The 24,124-nt window shown below is 44.3% G+C and overlaps 1 protein-coding gene across 1 annotated transcript in view; it reads left to right on the top strand.

Moving 5' to 3' along the window:
- The first annotated feature begins 15,884 nt into the window (after nucleotides 1-15,884).
- The window catches only part of klhl21 (kelch-like family member 21), a 55,693-nt gene continuing 47,453 nt past the window's right edge, over nucleotides 15,885-24,124 (top strand). Inside the window, exon 1 of the mRNA XM_084334149.1 lies at nucleotides 15,885-16,040. The gene's annotated coding sequence lies outside the window, so the exon portion shown is untranslated. The remainder of the gene's footprint in view (nucleotides 16,041-24,124) is intronic.

Here is a 24,124-nt window from a genome sequence, read left to right as displayed (position 1 = left end):
TACAAAGACTTAATTTCCTGCATTCTGGTGAATCTTAGTGCATGTGAATCACAAACGAATGAGCCAACAACTGCTTAGTACAATCTACTGTTATAAACCTCCAATAAAACCAAAGGTATATCACTAAGGAGGGAGGACTAACGTTTAACCAATAGTTATTAAATAATAAATATTAAATAAATAGTTATAGGCCTACATAAACAATTTAAAATGAGGTGTGGACTTCATTTCATCAGTGGTGGTGGTGCAGGGTGTCAAAGTACAGTAAGTGGGTGAGATGCCAAAATAACGAAAACAAATTAACACAACAGCTTATGCTGTAGGTACTGCAGGAGTCTAAATAGTCCCGGGGAGGGACTAAATAAATGCACATTTGCTGCCAATTAACCTGCAGTCTTCTTCTGTCAGTCCTGCCTGGCTGGCTACATGAAAGTGGAGAAGTATTTGATATCGGATGTACTTAAGTTTCATCATGACGTTTGTGTATTCCAGTGCTTGGGAGCATTTAATCCTCAAACCATTGACCTTTAAAGGTTATGTTAAAGTGGTATGTGGTCCAGTTACGCTGCTCTGATGATTAAAGGTTGTGTTAAAGTGGTATGTGGTCCAGTTACGCTGCTCTGATGATTAAAGGTTGTGTTAAAATGGTATGTGGTCCAATTACGCTGCTCTGATTAAAGGTTGTGTTAAAGTGGTATGTGGTCCAGTTACGCTGCTCTGATTAAAGGTTGTGTTAAAGTGGTATGTGGTCCAGTTACGCTGCTCTGATTAAAGGTTGTGTTAAAGTGGTATGTGGTCCAGTTACGCTGCTCTGATTAAAGGTTGTGTTAAAGTAGTATGTGGTCCAGTTACGCTGCTCTGATTAAAGGTTGTGTTAAAGTGGTATGTGGTCCAGTTACGCTGCTCTGATTAAAGGTTGTGTTAAAGTGGTATGTGGTCCAGTTATGCTGCTCTGATTAAAGGTTGTGTTAAAGTGGTATGTGGTCCAGTTACGCTGCTCTGATTACGTCCTCTTGCAGGTGGCCGGCTTTGAAAGTACATAATCATCGTTTCTTTTGTACAGATTCAAAACCATGATGGGTAAAAAAGGTCTCTTTTATTTACCATAATTCCTCTAATAGTAACCCCGGCTTGTATTTGTTTCAACTGTAGCAGATACCAGGCTTGTATTAGGAGGAGGCATGTATAAGAGAGAGGCCTATATTTCTAATTTTCAAACGGATCATAATGAATAAATAAACATTTTGTGTCAGTTTGAACCCAGTAAAATGTACTGGGTTCATTTATTGAAACCAAGCAAGTACTGTATGAAATACGGTAGTAAACAGTGCAATTACAGGTGGTCAAAAAAAGTAAAATAAAGTAAAATAGTGCAATCACAATACTGGTATAATAATAATAATAATAACTTCGTTTTATACAATTCTGAGGTAGGCTTACTCTCTTGTTAAACATTAACACCATACCATTATATGGTATTTACTGCACAGCCAGGCCAGCATATAACAACAATAACTCTAATATACATGAAACCCGTATTAGGAGGCCGGCTTATAATTGCTTAGCTCAACAGCGCACCCGGTCATTAATAGAGACCCGGTTTTTAATTGAATACCGGTTACTATTAGAGGAATTACGGTATGCCGGTGCTAGAGAATGGAACAAACTGCCTCTTGCAATTAAGGAGGTGCAGAACCCACAAGCCTTTAAAAAGGCAGATCAAACCGAGACGGCTAGATAACGTCAGCAGGAGGGGTACAACTCTGGCAGCCAAGGGTCATCTCCAAATAAGGACATGGTAATTTTAATACACATGGACTGTACCTTTTAAATATTACTTGTCCTTTCTGACAAGTTATGTTTTTATTGATTTTTGCTACCGGGAAGTCCGGTAGAGAGAGAGAGAGAGAGAGAGAGAGAGAGAGAGAGATAGAGAGAGAGAGAGAGAGAGAGAGATAGACCGGGGAAGACATTCGGCAAGGATCACCGGGTCCGGGAGTCGAACCCGGGTCGGCCGTGTTGCACCGTAGTGCCGTATGCGGTGCGCCACTCGGGCGCCCCGATGGAGTACTGTGCCTTTTGAAAATATTAATAGATTGTAATGTTAAGATGTGGCATGTAGTTGTATGTCTTCTGCTTTAATGTTGCACAACTGTCTCCATCTTGTAGGACATGGATGGACTGACCGTCGGAACAACAGAGACCATGATGGAATGGACTGTATCAGCTTTTAGCCAAAGCACTTAACAACTTGGGCCTCGCATCAACCCTGTCACTCACACGTTCACAGCGGTGTGTCTTGCTCAAGGGCACTTCGTCACACTGCCTGGGAGGAGCCGAAACTTAACCGGGAACCTTCTGATTAATTCCTGAGCCACTGTCTCTAGACCGCTCTACCTCCTGAGTCACTGTCTCTAGACCGCTCTACCTCCTGAGTCACTGTCTCTAGACCGCTTTACCTCCTGATACACTGTCTCTAGACCGCTCTACCTCCTGAGTCACTGTCTCTAGACCGCTTTACCTCCTGATACACTGTCTCTAGACCGCTTTACCTCCTGAGACACTGTCTTTAGACCGCTCTACCTCCTGAGACACTGTCTCTAGACCGCTCTACCTCCTGAGTCACTGTCTCTAGACCGCTCTACCTCCTGAGTCACTGTCTCTAGACCAGCTCTACCTCTTGAGCCACTGTCTCTAGACCGCTCTACCTCTTAAGACACTGTCTCTAGACCTCTCTACCTCTTAAGACACTGTCTTTAGACCGCTCTACCTCCTGAGACACTGTCTCTAGACCAGCTCTACCTCCTGAGCCACTGTCTCTAGACCGCTCTACCTCCTGAGACACTGTCTCTAGACCGCTGTACCTCCTGAGTCACTCTCTAGACCGCTCTACCTCCTGAGACACTGTCTCTAGACCGCTCTACCTCCTGAGCCACTGTCTCTAGACCGCTCTACCTCTTAAGACACTGTCTTTAGACTGCTCTACCTCCTGAGACACTGTCTCTAGACCGCTCTACCTCCTGAGCCACTGTCTCTAGACCGCTCTACCTCCTGAGTCCTGAGACACTGTCTCTAGACCACTCTACCTCTTGAGCCACTGTCTCTAGACCGCTCTACCTCCTGAGACACTGTCTTTAGACCGCTCTACCTCCTGAGCCACTGTCTCTAGACCGCTCTACCTCCTGAGCCACTGTCTCTAGACCACTCTACCTCCTGAGCCACTGTCTTTAGACCGCTCTACCTCCTGAGCCACTGTCTCTAGACCGCTCTACCTCCTGAGCCACTGTCTCTAGACCTCTCTACCTCCTGAGTCACTGTCACCCCACGAGGGAAATACGTTTTTTCCCTGACAAAATATATATATATATATATATATCTTTTTTTATAACCACTGTATTTGAATGTGTCAAATAAACTAAACTAAACTAAATAGTAGAAATACACCCCCCTGTTATTCTTCACCTGCTTGAGAAGCTGAAGAAGACCAGCTGCCACTGCACATCAGAAGCCGCCCGGGACATCATTCAATTCCTTTGACAGTTCCTCACACAACTCTGAACGCAGACGGCGAAGCCACGGAGTTGTAACCGGTTTAGACACGTCTGCAGTGCGGATAGGGGCAGGACTCTTTCTTCTCTTTTGAGGATGGCGTTTTAAGCAGGGGGGTGGGGGGGGCAAATATTTATTTTCCAAGTGAGGGGCTTCGAGGCGTTCTCCTACACAGAGAGTTGGGACGACGTTCCACTTGTCAAACATCTCTGCCCAAAGAGGGAGTGAACTACTGTAGTTTCACTGGACTGTTGTTGCTAGGGAAACAGTTCACTGGGCTGTTGTTGCTAGGGAAACAGTTCACTGGACTGTTGTTGCTAGGGAAACAGTTCACTGGACTGTTGTTGCTAGGGAAACAGTTTTTGGACCCAAATCAATTTCCTGTCAACTGTTGTATTAGATTAGATTAAAATGTATTGTCATCATGCAGCACAAGTGCAGTACAACAAAAAGAGGTTTGGCATCCAACCAGAGTGCAAATGTAGCCGTAAAGTGCAATAGTAATAATAATAATAATTTAGGACCTGCTCCGAGGTCATCAATCGGCACACATGCGATGCATGCATGCAATTCGTATCTGCGATTAACCCATCCCGTCGTCCTTCCCCCCCAAGGGCAGCCGGGAGCAGACAGGCGCAACGTGAGCCGCGCCAGGGGACCAATCCAAGTGCTCCTGTCCGTCTTCGTCAAGGACGCCACAGCGCTAGCGATCTATTGTTGTGCATGTTTTTCCATTGGGTTTATCTTATCGGGGGGGAAACCCTTGCGAGCACGGGGAGAACATGCAAACTCCAAACAGAAAGGCCTGGGAGATACCCCACCTGGGTAACTGGCATCATGGAAACCTGGTCCCCAAGCGGGAATCGAACCCTGGACCTTCTTGCTGTGAGGCGACAGTGTTAACCACTACACCACCGTGCCGCTAGTAATATACAATGTAGGCCTACAGGTGATTCAACTGGGTATAAACTATATCAATTAGTACTACTGAGTACTAATAGAGCTAATCAGATGTATGTATAGAGTTGTAGTATTAATATGTACAGTGACACTATGGTAGTAGTCATACTGGCCAGCAGCATAACTAGTAAGAGTAGGTAAGGGATATGTACAGATATAGATATAGTATCTACATATATGGGTATATATATAATATATATATGCGGTAGATACTGTATAAATATATAATTGTATATATACTGTATGGTATATACAGCACTATCATACAGAGTTATATGGGTAGAATAGTATGAGGTAGGTAGTTATGATTATTACTATGATGACAGTGAAAGCAGTAGGTAGGTCTTATACTCAACGCAGGTATACGTTGACTATAAGACAGTTGTAGACAGTGAAAGCAGTAGGCAGGTATACATTGAGTATAAGACAGTTGTAGACAGTGAAAGCAGTAGGCAGGTATACATTGAGTATAAGACAGTTGTAGACAGTGAAAGCAGTAGGTAGGTAGGTATACTTTGATTTCTCCAGCGCCTTCAACACCATCCAGCCGTCACTGCTAGCGGAGAAGCTCTCCGCGATGCAGCTGGAGCACGGCTTGGTGGCCTGGATCAAGGACTACCTCACTGAGAGGCCACAGTACGTCAGACTAAAGGACAGTCAGTCTGACGTACTGGTGAGCAACACCGGCGCCCCCCAAGGAACTGTGCTGTCACCCTTCCTCTTCACCCTCTACACCTCAGACTTCTGCCGCAACTCAAGCGGGTGTCACCTGCAGAAGTTCTCAGACGACTCCTCCATCGTAAGCTACATCACCGACGATGATGAAGAGGAGTACAGAGCCCTGGTGGAGAGCTTCGTGGGCTGGAGCGACAGCAACCACCTCCAACTCAACACCAGTAAGACCAAGGAGCTGGTGGTGGACTTCCGGAGGGGCAAGAAGAGGCCCCCCCCCGATTCCCATCTCCATCCGAGGGGTGGATGTGGAGATGGTGGACTCAGGCTACGTTTAGACGAGCGTTTTGGGATGGAAGTCTGAACAGAAACCGCAAAAGTCGTCTTGCGGTTTCACTTTTAATTTTGTGTTTAGACGAGCGTTTTGGGGTGGAATTCTGCGTGCAGACGACGCTGTAACAACTCGAGACAACGGAGCCCCGCTGTCACACGATTGGCGCATATGTCACATGACGTGCTGTGAAGACCCGCCCTACTCTGCCTCTGATTCGCAGAGTGTGGGTGGGGAATGTGATTGGACCAAAGCAGAGTCACTCACAGACAGTGGGTCCAGTCATAATAGTTGTGATAGCCGCGGGACAGATTCTTGTGTATTTAAAAGTACTGCCAATGTAGCCTTCAGGTGATCGCCATGGATAGAATCAGACATGCTTTGTTTACGCTTCTAGGCTACTGGCGCATGCCTGTGATGTAAGCAGTAGGCGCGACGAGAGCCTTGACGACCCTTTCGTCATCGTTTTATGCGGTTTGATAGTTTAGACGAGAGCGCAAAGGTTTACCGTTTCTAGGAATTCCACCCTGAAAGGTGGTCTCACTTTTTTACGGTTTCACCCCGTAAAAACGCTGTTTCCGTATAAACGAAAGGCACATCTGAAAAAATATTTTTGCGGATTCACCTGCTAGCGTTTCCGTCTAAACGGGGCCTCATACAAGTTCCTTGGGGTACACCTGAACAATAAACTGGACTGGTCGGATAACACAGAGGCCCTCTACAGGAAGGGACAGAGCAGGCTGTTCTTCCTGAGGAGACTCAGGTCCTTCAATGTGTGCAACAGACTGCTGCAGTCTTTTTACCAGTCTGTTGTGGCCAGCATCCTCTTCTATGCTGTGGCATGCTGGGGAGGCTACATCAACTCAAGGGACACCAACAAGCTCAACAAGCTGGTGAGGAAGGCTAGCTCCGTGGTGGGAGTCGAGCTACCTAGACTTGAGGTGATGGCAGAGAGGGGGATGATAAGGAAGCTGGCTGCCATCATGGAGAACCCCTACCACCCCCTCTACGACGAGCTAGTCAAGATGAGAAGCTCGTTCAGCCACAGACTCATTCCCCCCCGACACTCAACTAACCGCCTCGGACAGTCCTTCATACCAGCGGCCATCAGGCTCCACAACAGTGGGCAGCGACTAGCAGCCTCCAGGCTCCACAACAGGGGGCAGCGACAGCGACTGCTACCAGACATTGACCTGGGACTTATAGGAACCCAAGGAGGACAACCTACACTACCTTAGGCTTACTGCACCTTATGTGGATACTGTGATACTGTGAATAATGTATATTTCAGTGGATACCGTGATACTGTGAATAATGTATACTCACTAGATAGTAAATTATAACACTACCTTATGCATACTGCACCTTATGTGACACTGTGAATAATGTGAATATTTCTTCAGCTAGTCAGATAGTAAATTATATTGACCATATTGACCAAATTGTTTACACTGCCTGTGTTGTTTTTACTACCTGTACACTGTGTTGTTTTACTACCTGTACCCCCCCCCCCCCTCCCCCCCATGCTGCTATGATGCCTGAATTTCCCCAAGGGGATCAATAAAGGAATATCTTATCTTATCTTATCTTATAAGACAGTTGTAGACAGTGAAAGCAGTAGGCAGGTATACATTGAGTATAAGACAGTTGTAGACAGTGAAAGCAGTAGGCAGGTATACATTGAGTATAAGACAGTTGTAGACAGTGAAAGCAGTAGGCAGGTATACATTGAGTATAAGACAGTTGTAGACAGTGAAAGCAGTGCTAGGCAGGTATACATTGAGTATAAGACAGTTGGAGACAGTGAAAGCAGTAGGTAGGTAGGTAGGTAGGTAGGTAGGTAGGTAGGTATACATTGAGTCTCTAGGCAACATAGCACCATTAGCATCATTCAGCCAAGCTTGTGTGAATCATAACGCTTCAGAATTTGGACATGAACCCCCCCCCACCCCTCCACCACGCCTCAGGCTCATAATCTAATTAATGTTTGGACTCAAACCAGGCATCATCAACCGGTGCGCTCTCCCGAGGCCTGCACTCCTACGCAGAGCTGTCTCTGTGCAGAGCTGTCTCTACGCCTGTATGTCACAGCCTACTAAATACCTCTGCCCAGGAGAGCTCCCATCTCCACCAAATCCAACCATCCGTGACCAAATTAGTTTGAAAGGAAATGCGGCTATGAGTTTAAATCGGGTATATATAACGCGAAGATTAAGCTTATCTGAACATTTGTGAGTCAGGCAGTGACGTGGTTATCAGAAAAACGTAAATGGTGCATTTACATAAGAGCTTTTATCAAAAGTGCTTTACAATTTGTTCCTCAAATTTTTTTTTTTTACCCATTCACTCACACATTCGCAGCGGAGGCGACCATGCAAGGTGCCAACCTGCTCATCTGGATCAGTTAGGGGTTAAGTCGTGTCTTGCTCAAGGACACTTCGACACAATGCCCGGGAATCTAACCGCGAATCTCCGGATTACCAGAGGACTGCTCTACCCCCTGAGCATCTGTCGCCTCTAAATGGACTGTAGACGGTTTCACTGGAATTCTGTTGCTACAGTATGGAACAGTTTGGACCCAAGTACTATAAGATAAGATGAGATACGATACGATACGATACGATAAGATAAGATAAGATAAGATAAGATAAGATAAGATACGATACGATACGATAAGATAAGATAAGATAAGATAAGATATTCCTATATTGATCCGCTTGGGGGAATTCAGTAAACAATTACATTAGCAAACACTGCAACAGGAAATAGACTTGGGTTCTTTTAGAATAAAATAAGATAAGATATTCCTTTATTGATCCCCTTGGGGAAATTCAGGCATCATAGCAGCATGGGGGGGTATAAGTATGGGCAGGGTAATAGTAGAAGACATAAATACAGGCAATACAATTATAGTAAATGGCTGCATTTATATAGTGCTTTTATCCAAAGTGCTTTACAATTTGTTCCTCACATTTTTACACATTCACTCACACACCGACAGCGGAGGCGACCATGCAAGGTGCCAACCTGCTCACAGGGGCAATTAGGGGTTAAGTGTCTTGTTCAAGGACACTTCGACACACTGCCCGGGAGGAGCGGGAATCGAACCAGGAACCTCCGGATTACCAGACGACTGCTCTACCTCCCAAGCCACTGTCGCCCCCAATAGTACAGTAGAAAAGTTAAAATAGTGTAAACAATATACTGTAATTAACTCTGAATACACTAATCTGAGCAAGTAGGCAGTGTGATTGTTGTCACAGTTCTATGTCACAGTTCTATGTCCTTTCTGCATAAGGAAACCATACCTTTATGGCTGCATTCATCGTCGTTTCCATGGATACCGTTACCGTAACAAGGCTGTTCACAGGTGCTAATCTGATCAAATCTAAATCAAATCAGTGATTCAATTAGTCTACAAAGTCCTATGAATATTAGTCGCCTAAGGATTTATTTAGTCAAGATAAGAGAAGATATTCCTTTATTGATCCCTTGGGGAAATTCTGGCATCATAGCAGCATGGGGGAGGGGAGGTACAGGTATGGGCAGGGTAATAGTAGAAAGACATAAATATAGGCAATAAAATTTGATCTGAATATAAAACTATGAGAAAAATAGACAGTGTAAACAAAGGTGCAGATCAGACTAGCATATTCACTCAGTAGCATTGTTATGTATACTACATTTAATCACTTGTACATTGTATATTACTATTGCACTTTACTGTTAAATTTTCACTCTGGTTGGATGCCAAACTTCTTTTCGATGTCGGCTACTGTACTTGTGCTGTATGATGACAATACATTTTTTATCTAATCTAATACAACAGTTGACAGGAAATAGATTTGGGTCCAAAACTGTTTCCCTAGCAACAACAGTCCAGTGAAACTAGTTCACTCCCTCTTTGGGCAGAGACGTTTGACAAGTGGAACGTCGTCCCGACTCTCTGCGTAGAACGCCCGAAGCCCTCACTTGGAAAATAAATATTTGCTCATATGGATTTAAATGCTAAATCCTAAATCCATGGAGCCCCCGCACTCCTGTTTAAAGTGCTGTGTGATGACAATACATTTTAATATAACCTAATCAAATAAAATGTAATATAATATAATCTAAATATATGAATAGCTAGTGGATTTTCACACTCTTGTTATGTTGTCAGGAGTTTCATGTAGCTGTTGTTAACAGCTGGTGGGTGAAGACTGTTTAATGTGGTTGATCGTCTAAAGCTTCCTTTGAAATGACTGGGTTTTGCCTAAATATGGCCTGGAATATAAATTTTCACTTTAGGAAAGTTTTAAACCTATAACAGTAGCCTAAGTGTGTGGATGGCTTTGTGTCCAGTAACCCTCAGTCTGTGAGGTGGAGCTCTTGACAGTCATCTTTCACATCTATTTTTACATGAATCCACCGGCATTAGGCTAAACATGTCATAGCGAATCAATTGCCACCTTGGTCTGAGATTTTGACAGGGTCTCAGGGCCTCAACCGGACGGGGGGCACTGCCGGGTGCCGAGTGAATAGCAACATTTCCCACAGCGTTTCTGCCGGGATGGTTTTGGTGAAGCCTGGTTATTATGGTCACACGTATTTGTTGTTGAAGAAGTTTGATTTACATGTTCTTCTGATACTTTCCTCAGGAAAGTCAAATCAGAATATGCCTGTTTTACTCGAGTGCTTAATTATTAGGATATTATTAATGGTAAACAAACCTTTACAGCCACAAAACAAAGCAAACCAAATGCAATTTGTCAAAATGCAAGTCTTCTTTCCCTGCTGTCTAGTGTCAGCCATTCGACTAACTACCTACATTATACCTCATACTATAGTATACCCATATAACTCTATATGACAGCATGTACAATAGTGCTATATATATACATTTATATATTTTATCACATATATATATATCCATATCTGTCTGAATATACCTGCATATAATTCTTCTATATACCTACTTATACACCTGCATATAACTCTGTATGATAGATAGCATGTACAATAATGCTGTATATATATATTTGTTCTTACACATCTATTTGTACATACCTGCATATAGTCCTTTTTACATATCTGTACATATCCCTTACCTACTCTTACTAGTTACACTGCTGGCTAGTATGACTTACTACCATAGTGTCTTTATACCTGTATCACTGTACATATTTACATTTACATTATTTATATTAATACTACAACTCTGATTAGCACTATTACTCATTTATATATTTTCATAATAATCACCTGTACATTGTATATCACAATTCCACTTTAACGTTACATTTGCACTCTGGTTGGATGCCACACTTTCTTCGTTGAACCGCATCATTATTCATGTTTCTGTTTCCCCCAGGAAAACCAATACAGTGTGGTGGGAAACAGGCTGTGTGTATAAACCTATATACATAAACCCTTTTCTTTTTTTTCTTTTTTTAACTTTGACCAGTCAGCTGGTTCTTTTCACGTTTATCGCTTTTTTCTGGTCAAGTATGACCGACAGATACAGGTTGAATGGGGTATAGATGGGGGGGGGAAGACACTCTGAGAAAATACGGCGAGTCCGGGACTCGAACTCGTGTACCTCAGATCCGTGACGCGCACGGTTGTCCCCGACGCCGAAATAGCGTTCGAGGTACGCGGTGAGCTACTGGAGCTCCCTCATACATAAACCCTTTTCATCAACATAACTTGATGACTGCTCATTATATTTGTTTTGTTGCATCAAACCTTTATTGAGAGATTAGAATATTATATAGAGTAGAGCGATACACAGACACAGTAGAATAGAATCAAACGGAACAGAGTAGACACAGAGAAAGGCTATGGTGGCATATGTGTTTCTCATATGTACAGTATGAGTATGTGTGCTTCTATATATGAAAGTATGTGTTTCCCATATGTATAATGAGAGTATGTGTGTTTCTCATATGTATATGAGAGTATGTGTGTTTCTCATATGTATATGAGAGTATGTGTGCTGTGTATCACTAAAATGGCAAAGGAATGCAGAAAAAACAATAATGAAAAACAAGTTAAAGAAAGAAAAGAGGTTGGCAATTTTTTTTTTAAAGGCAACTGTTTAGTTTGACACAGTATCACAAGTATCGGAAATTATATGATAAATGGAGCTGAACATTTATTTATGGAGAGAAAAAGCACTTTAAATAAAAAAGCCAGAAATACAGATTAAAAACCGTTCAAAATAACAACAGATAAGTCATTTGATAATTCAGACTTTTTAAAAAGTCCCTGTGAGTATTTTGGTTCTCAGGGCCCTATTCCCCATACCTGGTTCAACTAAGTCGATCAAAAGTCCCATTATCCAGATTCATTTAACCCGATGTTTGAATCCGCGCTTTCCCTGTTCCTCGAACGCTGATTCAGTCTCGTTAATTCGAACTAGACTTGATACTCAGGATAATTGCGCGTGGCCGCCTCACCTGAAAAGACAGCAGATGTCGATAGCAGAAATCCTGATTTTCTAACGGCATTGATTGATTGATTTAAAACTTTATTAACAAGATTGCAGAATGGGTACAATACAATACGGCTCAATAGCCTCGCCGACAAGTTAAATGCATAATCTATAGGCAAATTTTAAGTCCCTCATTACCCCAATAAGATTATATTTCTTTAAATGTGCCTGCTGGCAGTAGGCTTAATGGAATGAATAATCAAATGAGATCTTGCTAGCGAAAATAATTAGTTCAACTCTTTCAGAATAAGGATAAAAACAAGCCCAAATAGTATATCTAATTGATACGAATTATATTATGAGGATATCTGTACTGTATGTGCTTAGGTATTATGTACTATATAAATATTATACATGGTTCCCAAAGAGAGGCTTGGAGGGAGGCTTGCAATTACACTATTAATCAGGTTTTAATCTATTTCGGACATCATCCATACATGCATTGAATTGATTAACCTTTGGTTTATACCAGTGACACCTCATGTTCATCATCAGATAACAGTGCTTGAAAAGATAAATGCATTTTCTCAAATTCATTCATCAAAAACGTCAAAGGCACATTCAATTTATCAAGTCACGTCACGTCCTCAAATCCATCAAACAGCGCATCTCCTCATATATTTTAATTTAAACCCAGTTACAATATCACAATAACGTGTGACACTGTCACAGTGACAGTGATACAATTAAACAATCCACTGATTCAGATTCCTCATAATTCATATCCACAATCCGCGCATAGACGCTTCAATGTATGCTTGAATGAAACACAATCCGGGCACTCCGTTAAGCAAATACACAGCGAAGAATATTAAACTAATCAGAGCCAAACGCCTGATAGGTTTCATTCATTAATAATATCCCCGCGGGATTCACATTTGCAATGATCCGTTTAGTCCGTTATTAAAATAACTGTGTGTGTCGCGATCGCGAGCGCCGTATCCGTATAAATATGACGTGCATTATATAGGACAAAGTAAATTCATAGGCTGAATATGATTTATTATCAGCATTTTAGGTCTATTATTTTACATTTCAAAAGCCCCCTCTAGAAAAACGAAGCACAAAAACATAATTCAGAATGGTATAATGGGATCTAGACTGTGAGAATTATTTCAGGAAGGGAGCTGGCATTTCTTTGCGAGGGTGTGGCCATGCAGGTTATCCAGCTAACTGAACTAAACTCTGCCCTCGACCAGGTTCAAACTTTCTGATCCGTTACCATGGCGATTTAGACAATCCCGACGTCGGGGAACGGAAAGGTCTGGCTTAAGTCAAGCTATCCTGAAAAATAAATGATCCGGCTAACTCAGTTAGCCAGGTACGAGGAACAGGGGCACAGGGCTATATTTTCCATTTAGAATTTCTACACTTTTCCACACCTCCGATGTTAGACTGCATATGTATGACTGGTTTTGCACGACAGGAGAACACAGTATTACTGATACTTCACGGTGAGCGACTGAGACAAGGACCGAGACATCCTCCTCATCTATTTCACACGTTTTAAGGCCTGGAAATAATAAACATTTCCCATACTTTCCATAACTGTGTAGGAGCTGTGTGTGTGTGTGTATAAGCATGCATGTGTGTGTGTTTGCTTATTCATGTGTGTGTGTGTATAAGCATGCATGTGTGTGTGTGTGTGCGTTTGCTTCTTCATGTGTGTGTGCGTGGTGGTCATTCTTCGCTTTGGGGGCTCTGTTCTTTTTGCGTCTCTCCCTCCTCCTCCTTTGCCCCCCCCTCGTCCCCTCTCTCCTCTCCTCGTTCTCCCTCCTCTCCTCGTTCTCCCTCCTCTCCTCGTTCTCCCTCCTCTCCTTCTCCACCTCCCTCTCCTCCTTCCTCTCCCTCTCCTCCTCCTCCTCCTCCTCCTCCTTCCTCTCCCTCTCCTCCTCCCTCCTCCTGTGGGCTGAAGTTGGGCTCCCCGTCGTAGATGATGTCTTCTGGGTTGGGGGCAGGGGGGCAGAAGTCCTCGTCCGGCAGGATCTTATGGAAGACGGACTCCGCCAGCTTTATGGAGCTCTGGCTCCCCAGGCCGCTGTCGGGGCTGGAGCAGACGTGCACGTTGGAGGGCAAGTCGTAGCCGCTCCCGTCGAACGCCGTGTTGTCCGCCATGTTGAAGTACAGGCACCAGAGGACGCGCGGGCGGTCGTCGTCCTCCTGGTCGTGCGGCTCCTCCGACGTCAGGAATATCCTGGTGACCACGGGCGACAGGTCCTGATAGGCGGAGCCGCCGGACGACGACCGACAGGTGAGGTGGACCAGGTGGGTGTCGGGCATACAGGTCATGGTGGACGGGCAAAGCTCCACCATCCTCACCGCGGGGGAACCGGGCTCGACCGGAGGCACGTTCACCAACGACAACTGCTGCTCCGACCCGCTGGGCAGAATCGACCGGTCCGTGATCAGCACCGCCCTGGAGATGGACGCGGCGGCGGCGGGCGTGGCCTTCCGCTTCTTCCGTTCCACCCCCACGTAGCCGTCCTCCACCACAAAGTGGCCGCAGCCGATTCGCTGACCCCGGCTGTCGATCACGGCCGTGCACCGGTTGCTCTGCCCGTCAACCACCAGGCAGTCGACCGAATGGCGGAGGCAGTAGATCCCGCCGAACACCGCGCACATCCGGCAGAAACACTGCGGGATCTCCCCCAGGCCGTACAGCGGGAACAGGAAGGGCGTGTTGCCGTAGCGACCCAGACAGCGCAGGAAGTGACGCGTCGAGCTCAGCCCCTCGCCCGTGGGCGTGTCCTCCGTCGCCATGGCGATGGAGTGGACCAGGAAGTGCCGGAGGTTGCCGGTGAGCTTCTGCGTCTGCAGGAACTCCGAGTACGGGCGGTCGGCGAACGCCTCGTGCTCCTCCGGCCGCTCCTCGTAGTCCAGGCAGAAGGTCAGGTACTTCATCAGCATCCTCTTCTCCACCACGCTCAGCCGCTTGCTGGCGAAGACGTCCGCCCGGCTGCACGGCACCTGCTCCACGCCGCCGTCGCGGTACGTCAGGATGCGCGTGACGTTCTTGAACTCGGCGTAGCGGCTCACGTTGGACTTGATGAGCAGCTCGACCAGCGGGCCGCGGGAATACATCATCTTGGACACCAGGTCGATGTTGAACCGCCGGCCGTCCTTCAGCAGACGCGCGTAGCTGATCCGCTTCTTCCTGGTCGGCTCCGGTTGGCTCTGGGCGGCGGGAGAGGGGTCCGGCTGGCCGGTCTCCGGGACCCCCACCACCTCCTCCTCCGAAGACCCCTGCTCTGTCTCTTGCGTGTCGTCAGGAGTCTCTTCCTGTGTCTTATCTGTCTCCGTTCCACTTGACTCCCCTCCTGCGGTTTCCGCGGCGCCTTCATCATCCTCAGCAGCGTTTGGAGGACTCTTCACCTCTTCTTCCTCCTCGTCTTCCTCACACGTGTAGCAAAACACCTGTAGGTTAGTGATGTTGGCATCCGTGGAGGATAAAGGTATCACTCCCTCCCCTTCCTCCAACAAACTGGACCAATCAGGAGCCGCCGCCGCCGCCTCCTCCTGCCCCTCGGGCTTGGCACCTGCATTGTTGTGGTCTTCAATCCAGGAGAGCAGGCCGTTAAACGTGAAGCTGGCCCAGTTCCCCGCGTAGTAGCTCCTCTTGTCGAGGTGCAGCACCCTCTGGCCGACCCGGGCGCACGCCGCCGCCACCACCGACTCGGGGAGACCCGTACCGAGGATGACAACGTCAAACTCCGAGGGGAGATGTTCAGTAGCCATGTTGTTATGCCGCTGCTCTCTGCTTCCTGACAAACAAGTTCCTGCTGCAGTGACGCCGCGCGTGACGTGACGTGCCGCGTCATCACACCAACGTCGAGTCCGCCCGTGTGAGCGAGCGGCCAATGAGGAGCGTCGTGGGGCGGGGTCTCGAGGACGGCTGTCATGGCGCGCTGACGTCGGAGAGAAATGAGTCACATTTATTACAAGTTTAATTAACGGACGAGTTCTTCTTTTAGATGTTTGTCGGTGTTCTGTTCATCTGTTTAAAGCCGTCGTCGTCGTCCACACGAGAAGTCGAGTTCGTGGTTGTTGTTGTTGGTAAGTCTATCGAGAGAGGGGAAAAAATGAAAATTTCTTAGCCGTTGTAGCTGTTTTTGTCTTCGAAGACGTGTTGTCCTCCTCGGGGGAGAGAGAGAGAGGACAGACAGCCAGGAGACTAGACTAGTCAGACCCGTGTAACGACCGTTGGCATTCATGGACAATGTAAGCTCATTTATCAACAAAATTAAGTATAATATAACGTTGCCATGTTGCCGTCTAATGTTGTTTGGTAACGTTACATGGACTTTTTTTTGTAGCCTAAATTAGTTTATTGTTTAAAAATGTGAATCCCCAAGTGAATAATACCAAGGCAACAACTATTATTAGTCCTGGTATCCACCAAGGAAACTATAAACGACCACACAATGTAGGCTAATTTGTCAACCAAATAAAGTATATTGTTGTTTGGTAACGTTTTACATGCACTTTATTTTCTTGATAAATAACAAGCCTATATTGTCCAGAAAATAGCCAGCGTGTTGTGACTTCCTCCAATGTACAGTTTCTACGTCAAATGTACTCTCTTTTATAGACTCTTTTTGTATCACAACCAGTACTGTATTTGCAAATATTGTATACATGTATAGATGTAGCAGTACTGTCTATCTGTATGTCGTGTGTGTCATATATGTTAATTGAAAATGGGGGACCCTGATGTAAACAAGACGAAAGTCTTTCTCTGGTCTGCATCCCCTTAACAATTGTGTGTACAACAACGTGTTCCTGTTTGCGGACGACTCAGCCCTGCTGGTCTCTGACAAGAACAAATTGCAGGTTGAAAAAACCCTCAGCACGGAACTAGGCAAAATCTGCATATGGCTCGCTGATAACAAACTATCATTACACATGGGCAAAACAGAGTCCATTCTCTTCGGTTCAAATAACAAACTCAGCAAGACCGACGGCTTCTCAGTTACAGTGGGTGACAATATTGTCACAAGGAAAGACGAAATTACCTACCTGGGTTCCATCCTAGAGGCAAATCTTTCCTGTGACAAAATGGCATCCAATGTAATAAAAAAAGTCAACCAACGAACTAGATTCTTGTACCGGATCTCCTCTCTGGTAAACAAGAATACCCTGAGGACTCTGGCAGGAGCACTCATTCAAGGGTACTATGACTATGCGTGCACCTCATGGTACCAAAGCACCTCAAAGGCGCTTAAAACAAAATTACAAACATCACAAAACAAACTGGTCAGACTACTACTTGACCTGAACCCCAGAACCCACCTCACCCCTGCCCACTTTGCCAACCTAGGATGGCTTAGAGTAGACGACAGAGTACAGCAACTTGCAATGGGCCTGGTCTACAAGATACACTATACGACCGGGGTGTCCATGTACATGTCAAAATACTTCCCAAAGGTCAGTGAATACCACAACCACTACACCAGAGGAAGCTCAACAAATCATGTTAAACCCAGATTCGGCTCAAACAAGGGACTAAACACGTTTCGCAATTATGCCACAACAATGTGGAACGCCCTACCCAAAGCTGTAAAGGAATGTGAATCCCTGCCCACATTCAAAACCGCCCTTAAAGAGCACCTACGGGAGGCTGCAATTCGAAACTGGCCACCGTAAATGCCCAAAACCCCCACCACCTCCTAATAGACAGTCTCCTCCCCACCGCATGTATATATTCCCTCCCCGCCGTATGTATATTCCCCTCCCACCCACCCACCCCCTCCTAATGTACAGTCCCCTCCCCATCATATGTATATACTCTGTCAGGATCTAGGGGTAACAGTACTGTATATTTGAATACCGCCTATGTCACAAATGTATCAGTACTAAATACCTATATGTCCCTATGCCATAAATGTCATGTATGTTATGTATGTCATAAATGTCTATATGAATTGAAAATGGGGGACCCTGATGGAAACAAGACAAACGTCTTTCTCAGGTCTGCATCCCCTTAACAATTGTATGTATTGAGCCGTACTGTATTGTACCCATTCTGCAATCTGTTAAATAAAGTTTTCATTCATTCATTCATTCATTCATTCATTCATTCATTCATTCATTCATTCATGTATTGAACTGTACTGTACCCATTCTGCAATCTGTTAATAAAGTTATCAATCAATCAAACTTGGTCTATTAGCTAATTTAGCTGGTTACACATGTGGCACTGGAGTTGACAACTTAATTCGAACAAGATTATTATAACCTAAGTGTTAACAGCTTTACTGCACGATATGCAATCACAGTAGATTCGATTCAAATATACTGTCATATACAGCACAAGTACACACCCCCTACCTCATTTTTGCATTTTAAAAAGTTGCATTTTGTACTTTAGTTTGTATATTTTGTATAGTGTTTGGCCTTTATTCTTTTTACTGTATGAAGCACAATCTCAGGGGGCTCATCATACTGAACTAAGCATTTCACTGTCTACATGTAGGCTACCTTATATGTGACAAATAAAACAACTTGAAAGTACAACGAAAAGAAGTTTGACACTGGTTGGATGCCAAACTTATTTTTGTTGTACTGTACTTGTGCTGTATGATGAGAATACATTTGAATCTAATCTACTGTGATATCGTTTATAGTTTCCGTGGTGGACCCCCCAGGAAGAGTAGTTGTTGCCTTGGTAACAAGTAATGGGGATTCACATAAACGATAAACAGTTACCTGAATGGCACCATAGCTAACCTTAACCCCTAACCCCATGCTCTTTGAATATGAATCATAGGTATACAGGTCCAGATGGATAATCCCTGGGGCGTTGGACAACTTTCTTGGTGACCAAGCCATAACCATAACAGTCTGTTTGCTTGTGGCCACCTGACCCAAATCATGTCCTCCTTGTTAGCCTATAATGTATCAGGGGTTACCAAACTTTTCCTTTGGGCAGCAGGTTCCACCACGGAAGAGCAGCTATTTTACTTGGTCATTGATTGAATTTATTGAAAACTTTATTAACAGATTGCAGAATGGGTACAATACAGTACGGCTCAATACAAACAACTGCTACGAGGATGCAGACCAGAAAAATACTTTTGTCTTGTTTACATCAGGTCCTCCATTTTCAATTCATGCAGTAATAGAAGTAGCCTACATTGTAACACACACACACACACACACACACACACACAAGCAGAGTGTCAGAGACCAACTCGAGAACTACTAGGAATGTCTGATCACTAAGGGCTAGATCCACAAAGAATGGATTGCACGGAGCAAGTTGCACCCTTACATAAAATTGATTATGAATTGAAAATGGGGGACCCTGATGTAAACAAGACGAAAGTCTTTCTCTGGTCTGCATCCCCTTAACAATTGTGTGTATTGAGCCGTACTGTATTGTACCCATTGTGCAATCTGTTAATAAAATTGTCATTCAATCAATCAATCTGCACGGTGATTGATTGAATGAAAATTTGATTGTATTTATAATATAACTGATCGGGCATACGGACCCTCATCTGCACCTTTTGATTACACTGCTTACTTGCTCATATTCTTATATATTCAGAGTTAATTATATTGTTTACACTGCTTATTTTTTTATCTTCACTATAATTATATTGCATACTATTACCCCGCCCATACCTGTACCTCCCCTCCTTCCCATGCTGCTATGAAGCCTGAATTTCCCCCAGGGGATCAATAGAGGAATGTCTGATCTTATTGAGGGGGACAATCACTTAACTTCCTGCATCTGGTGTACTTTTATGAGAGGCACGTCTGCCAGGTTGACATGGTACGGTCCTGTAGGGGTGTCTGAAATTGTTGGTTAATATATAGTTACAGGTAAGAAGGATATATAAATGTTTTGACCCCCTTATTTTTTTTACCTCTTTTGGGGAGGGGGTTGCCTTTCATATTAGCTATATTTTTTGAGGGGGACAAATTGACCTCTTCTCAATATTGAGGGGGACATGTCCCCTGCAACCCCCCCCTATTAAATCTAGCTTGTGACCTGCCTGCCCCTCCCCCCCACCAGTGAGTCTCAGCCCATAGTTTGAAAGCCGATATCCACTCACTGTCACCGTCTTATCATCACACGTCGTCTGTGATGAGCTGTGCAGCTGGGACACCATGCATCTAGTAGAGAGTAGTAGACCTCCTGTTTCTCAGGGACAACTAACCCTCATGAGTAGTGCTACATTCTGGGAGCCCCATGCCGCCAGCCCCTCGTCCGATGGAATGTGACGAGACTAGTGGCTTGACTCGAGTTGCCTTTTTATGGCAGGCGAGCCGGGCTCAGCTGTGGAGAACCACAGTGTTTTACATCACTGCTCTCTCCGTTGGCTGTCTTCCTTGGCCCTCGGTGTGCAGACTGGAAGGGGCTGCGTCATCCACACATAGGCGGCGGTTATATAAGGCCGCCTATTTTGAAATGTATAATATAGGCTGCTGGCTATTGTGTGTCTTGTGCTGCAGCCCGCTGGCCAAGGTGTCAACGACGAAGGTGTCAATCGGTGGCAGCGTTTAACATTCCAGGTACAGGCAGTAACCAATCACGTGTAGGCTCAGGTTAAATAATGTAGCCAATCACATCATTCACATGATCATCCTGATCCCGCAGTAAAGCAAACATCTGCGTTCCGAATTTCAGCCCGCCGATCGCTTTGTAGCGAACACCAGCGCACTATTTTGAGTAAAATTTCTAAAAGCGAAATGGATACACGGTATTTTTCCAAGGCATATAAACAAAGTAATTTAGAAGCTGCACTGGGCTGGCCCTGGGCATAACTACGGATCACCTGAGTTCAAGTTTCTTTAATAGTTGTCATACAGAAGTACAGAATACTTTTATACAAAATGCTTCTTACTGTTACGCTCCAGAGACTGTGCAAGACAAGATAAGATAAGTATGAAATAAAATAACATAGTATAGTATGTAAATTAGAAGTGAGGCTGTATGTTGCTTTATCTTGGCAAACAAGGGCTTGCTCTAAGAGGACATGATGAGAGTCCGAGTTCATCAAATCGTGGAAACTTTTTAGAGCTACTGTATGTACATTGTTTTCAAAGCATGATGAGATCTAAATTACGAAAAACGTTCCCTTCATTGCTGTCAGCACTGCAACTTGTGATTCAAGTTGTGAACGGTCTTTCTCAGCAATGAGGCACATCACATCCAAAACTGGCTAAGAACAACAATGCGCCAGGAGAGTCTGCTTCACATTGAAAGTGATCTCGCAGACAAAGTTGCAGAAAAGATCATTGATGCCAAGACGAAACGTCACATTTTGCTGCATTAACACATTCCCGCCCGACCACGGACATGTCCGTGTTTCGGCGCCATGCTTAAAGGGCCAACCACGGACATGTCCGTGGCAAGGTTGTTTTGGCTTTTATTCCATTTTAATAACCTACTCAATGTCACCGAGCGGCACTGCAGATTTACCCCACTCTTCGAATTCTGAAAAGTGCATTACCGGCCAGATCCTCGTAGGGGCGCTGTCTCGATAATGCAGTGTTCCCTGTGGCAGAACGGTGCATTATTTTTTTTTACTTTCAATGGAGTTTCCAGTTAGCTGGATTCTATACGTGTAGCCTGTAGCTTGGAATACCTTTTGCGATGCCGAATTCACTATGTAGTAAAGGAATATATCATTAGCCAATGGACATATCGATCTACCAGATGGCGATCGATAACTGGGAAATCCTTTTGGGGATCCAACCGGGCCCACGGTAAGATCTTTTTCACGTAAATTACACGCTGATCAGGTCTTGCTTTGATAGCCAACCAGCCGATCAGCGAATGTGGCTACTGAGGCTAACGCGGTTATTGGTAATCAATAATCAGAAACGACGTCCCCCGCCCCCCCCCCCCCCCCTTTCATGCATTCATGGTGGACCATGAATACAGACAATATGCATTTTGCGTTTTAGCTCTAGCTTCTGTAGTGCCGAAACGCTGTTAGATTTAATGTTATTGTGTCCGGTTCACGCGCCGCCTTTACCAGGTGGCGGTTTGACCTGATAGAATCTTAGAAACTGCCACGTTTCAGAACGCAGCATATTGTCTGGCAGGAATAGGCCTTTTTTATTTATTTTAATCTTTTTATACACAGAACACCCTAACTGTGAGACAACATAGTTTATTTACTTTTGTAGATCTGAAGGAACGGTTAGGCCTAGGCTACTTCTTGACATGTTAGATTAGCCTAAAATTAGATTCAAATGTATTATCATACAGCACAAGTACAGTACAACGAAAATAAGTTTGGCATCCAACCAGAGTGCAAATGTAAAGTGCAATAGTAATATTATACAATGTACAGGTGATTAAACTGATACTACTGAGTAATAGTGCTAAATTAATCAGATGTATGTAACAGTTGTAGTATTAATATGTACAGTGATACAGGTATAAAGACACTATTGTAATACGTCATGTACAGTAGGCATGTTGCTAAAGACCTTCTTGTTGATGAGGAAGTGACAGAAATGCTACTATGTCACAGGCAGAATTGTGGTGGTAATTACCGGCTTATACCAGCAAGGGGCCGCGCTTGGTTTGGTGTTTTGTAACCAAGGGAGCACTCTGAGTACAAGCTCAGTCTGTTTTTGATTACCCGGTTCATACGCACAGTGTAGCTCCCAAATAAGCATTCTTCTGCTGATTCCTAGTGTATTTAAAACCACACAATGTAACAAAGCCTGTGGCTCAGGATTATAAACTGTGTGTGATTTATACACAAGCACAAGTCCACGAGATCCACTGCATGGAAGATTCCTTTTACCAACTTGAATGGATTTTTGTTGAGTTTTATTCATTCTTTTGACTTAGAATGTTTGTCAATAGGCCAATAGGCTAGTTCTTAGAAGATCTTTGAATATATTGAAGATTAGGCTCAACGTTGCTAATGAAAGGCAGACCATGAGGTCTAAATACATTCGAAGTCGGTCTTGTCCATTTTAGTATTGCGATATTATATATCATTATACCCCTAGAATTGATTGGAAAAACCTGAGGCACCCTTTTGAATCTGGACCAAAACAAACACAATAAGCATTCAGAGTTGTTTTATGACGGCCTGTAGCCTTTACTATGATTTTAATTGATATGGATTTTTTCCTTTTAGGTCCAAATCAATGTGTTACAATCGTAGAGCTGACTGGGTTGAGCCTCCCTGTAAATAAAAGTCCTACGTCACTTGTTATTATTAGTAACGTCGACATAGTCAATGTTGTGGACTGGAGTCTGGACATTAAATTAGACCAAGTGACACCGCTAGCGTTTATCACCAGTGACACAGCTAGTGTTTATCACCAGTGACAGGATTGCCTCAGTAACCATGCAGAGTCATACGTTGGGGCGGGAAGTGAACACCAGCCACTAGCTGGATGCTGCTAAATCTCATCTGAGTGCCTGGTATGTGTGTCTGCTCTACTACACTTTGGCAGGTAAACAATCAGAGTATTTTGTATAAAAAAAATCCATTTGGCTGGTAGAATTCTGAAAGTGGTGATTTTATGAAGCCACCAAACAGCTACTGTGGTTGATGGATGAAATAAGTTTACTTTCTTTGGCTAGATAGGCCATCCTCTTAGTTAGTATAGGGCTTGGGAAGCTGACATAAAGTTTCATAAAGTTTCTGGGGCAAGTGGCCATTCCGGGTCATATCCATTGACTGATTAGAAGATAGTTAGATGGGGCGTCTGGGTAGTGTAGAGGTCTAAGCACTCGCCTACCACCGCAGACACCCGGGGTTCAAATGGTGGCCCACGATGAGTTGTTAAGGTGTAAATCAGTTGTTAAGGTATAAATGAGTTGTGAAGGTGTAAATCAGTTGTTATTAAGGTATAAATGAGTTGTGAAGGTGTAAATCAGTTGTTATTAAGGTATAAATGAGTTGTGAAGGTGTAAATTAGTTGTTAAGGTGTAAATGAAACGCTGCTGGATGCTAGGGATGGGCAAAACTCACACAATTACTACTCGATAGTCACTGGGAACTATTCGAATACTAATAATAATCAAACAAGTGAGCTAGCTGGCTGCTGTCATTGCTAACAGCTCGATATTTGAGAGTCGCAGCAGGCTAAGGTTATTTCCAGGAACAAAAGCATTGATTCCGGAAGGTACATCGTTGATACTTCAAATGTCT

The sequence above is a fragment of the Notolepis coatsorum genome (assembly GCF_963971535.1).
Source record: "Notolepis coatsorum genome assembly, chromosome: 17".
Lineage (NCBI taxonomy): Eukaryota > Metazoa > Chordata > Actinopteri > Aulopiformes > Paralepididae > Notolepis > Notolepis coatsorum.
Note: the sequence above shows the minus strand (reverse complement) of the source record. Positions and strands in the feature narration are given on the sequence as shown.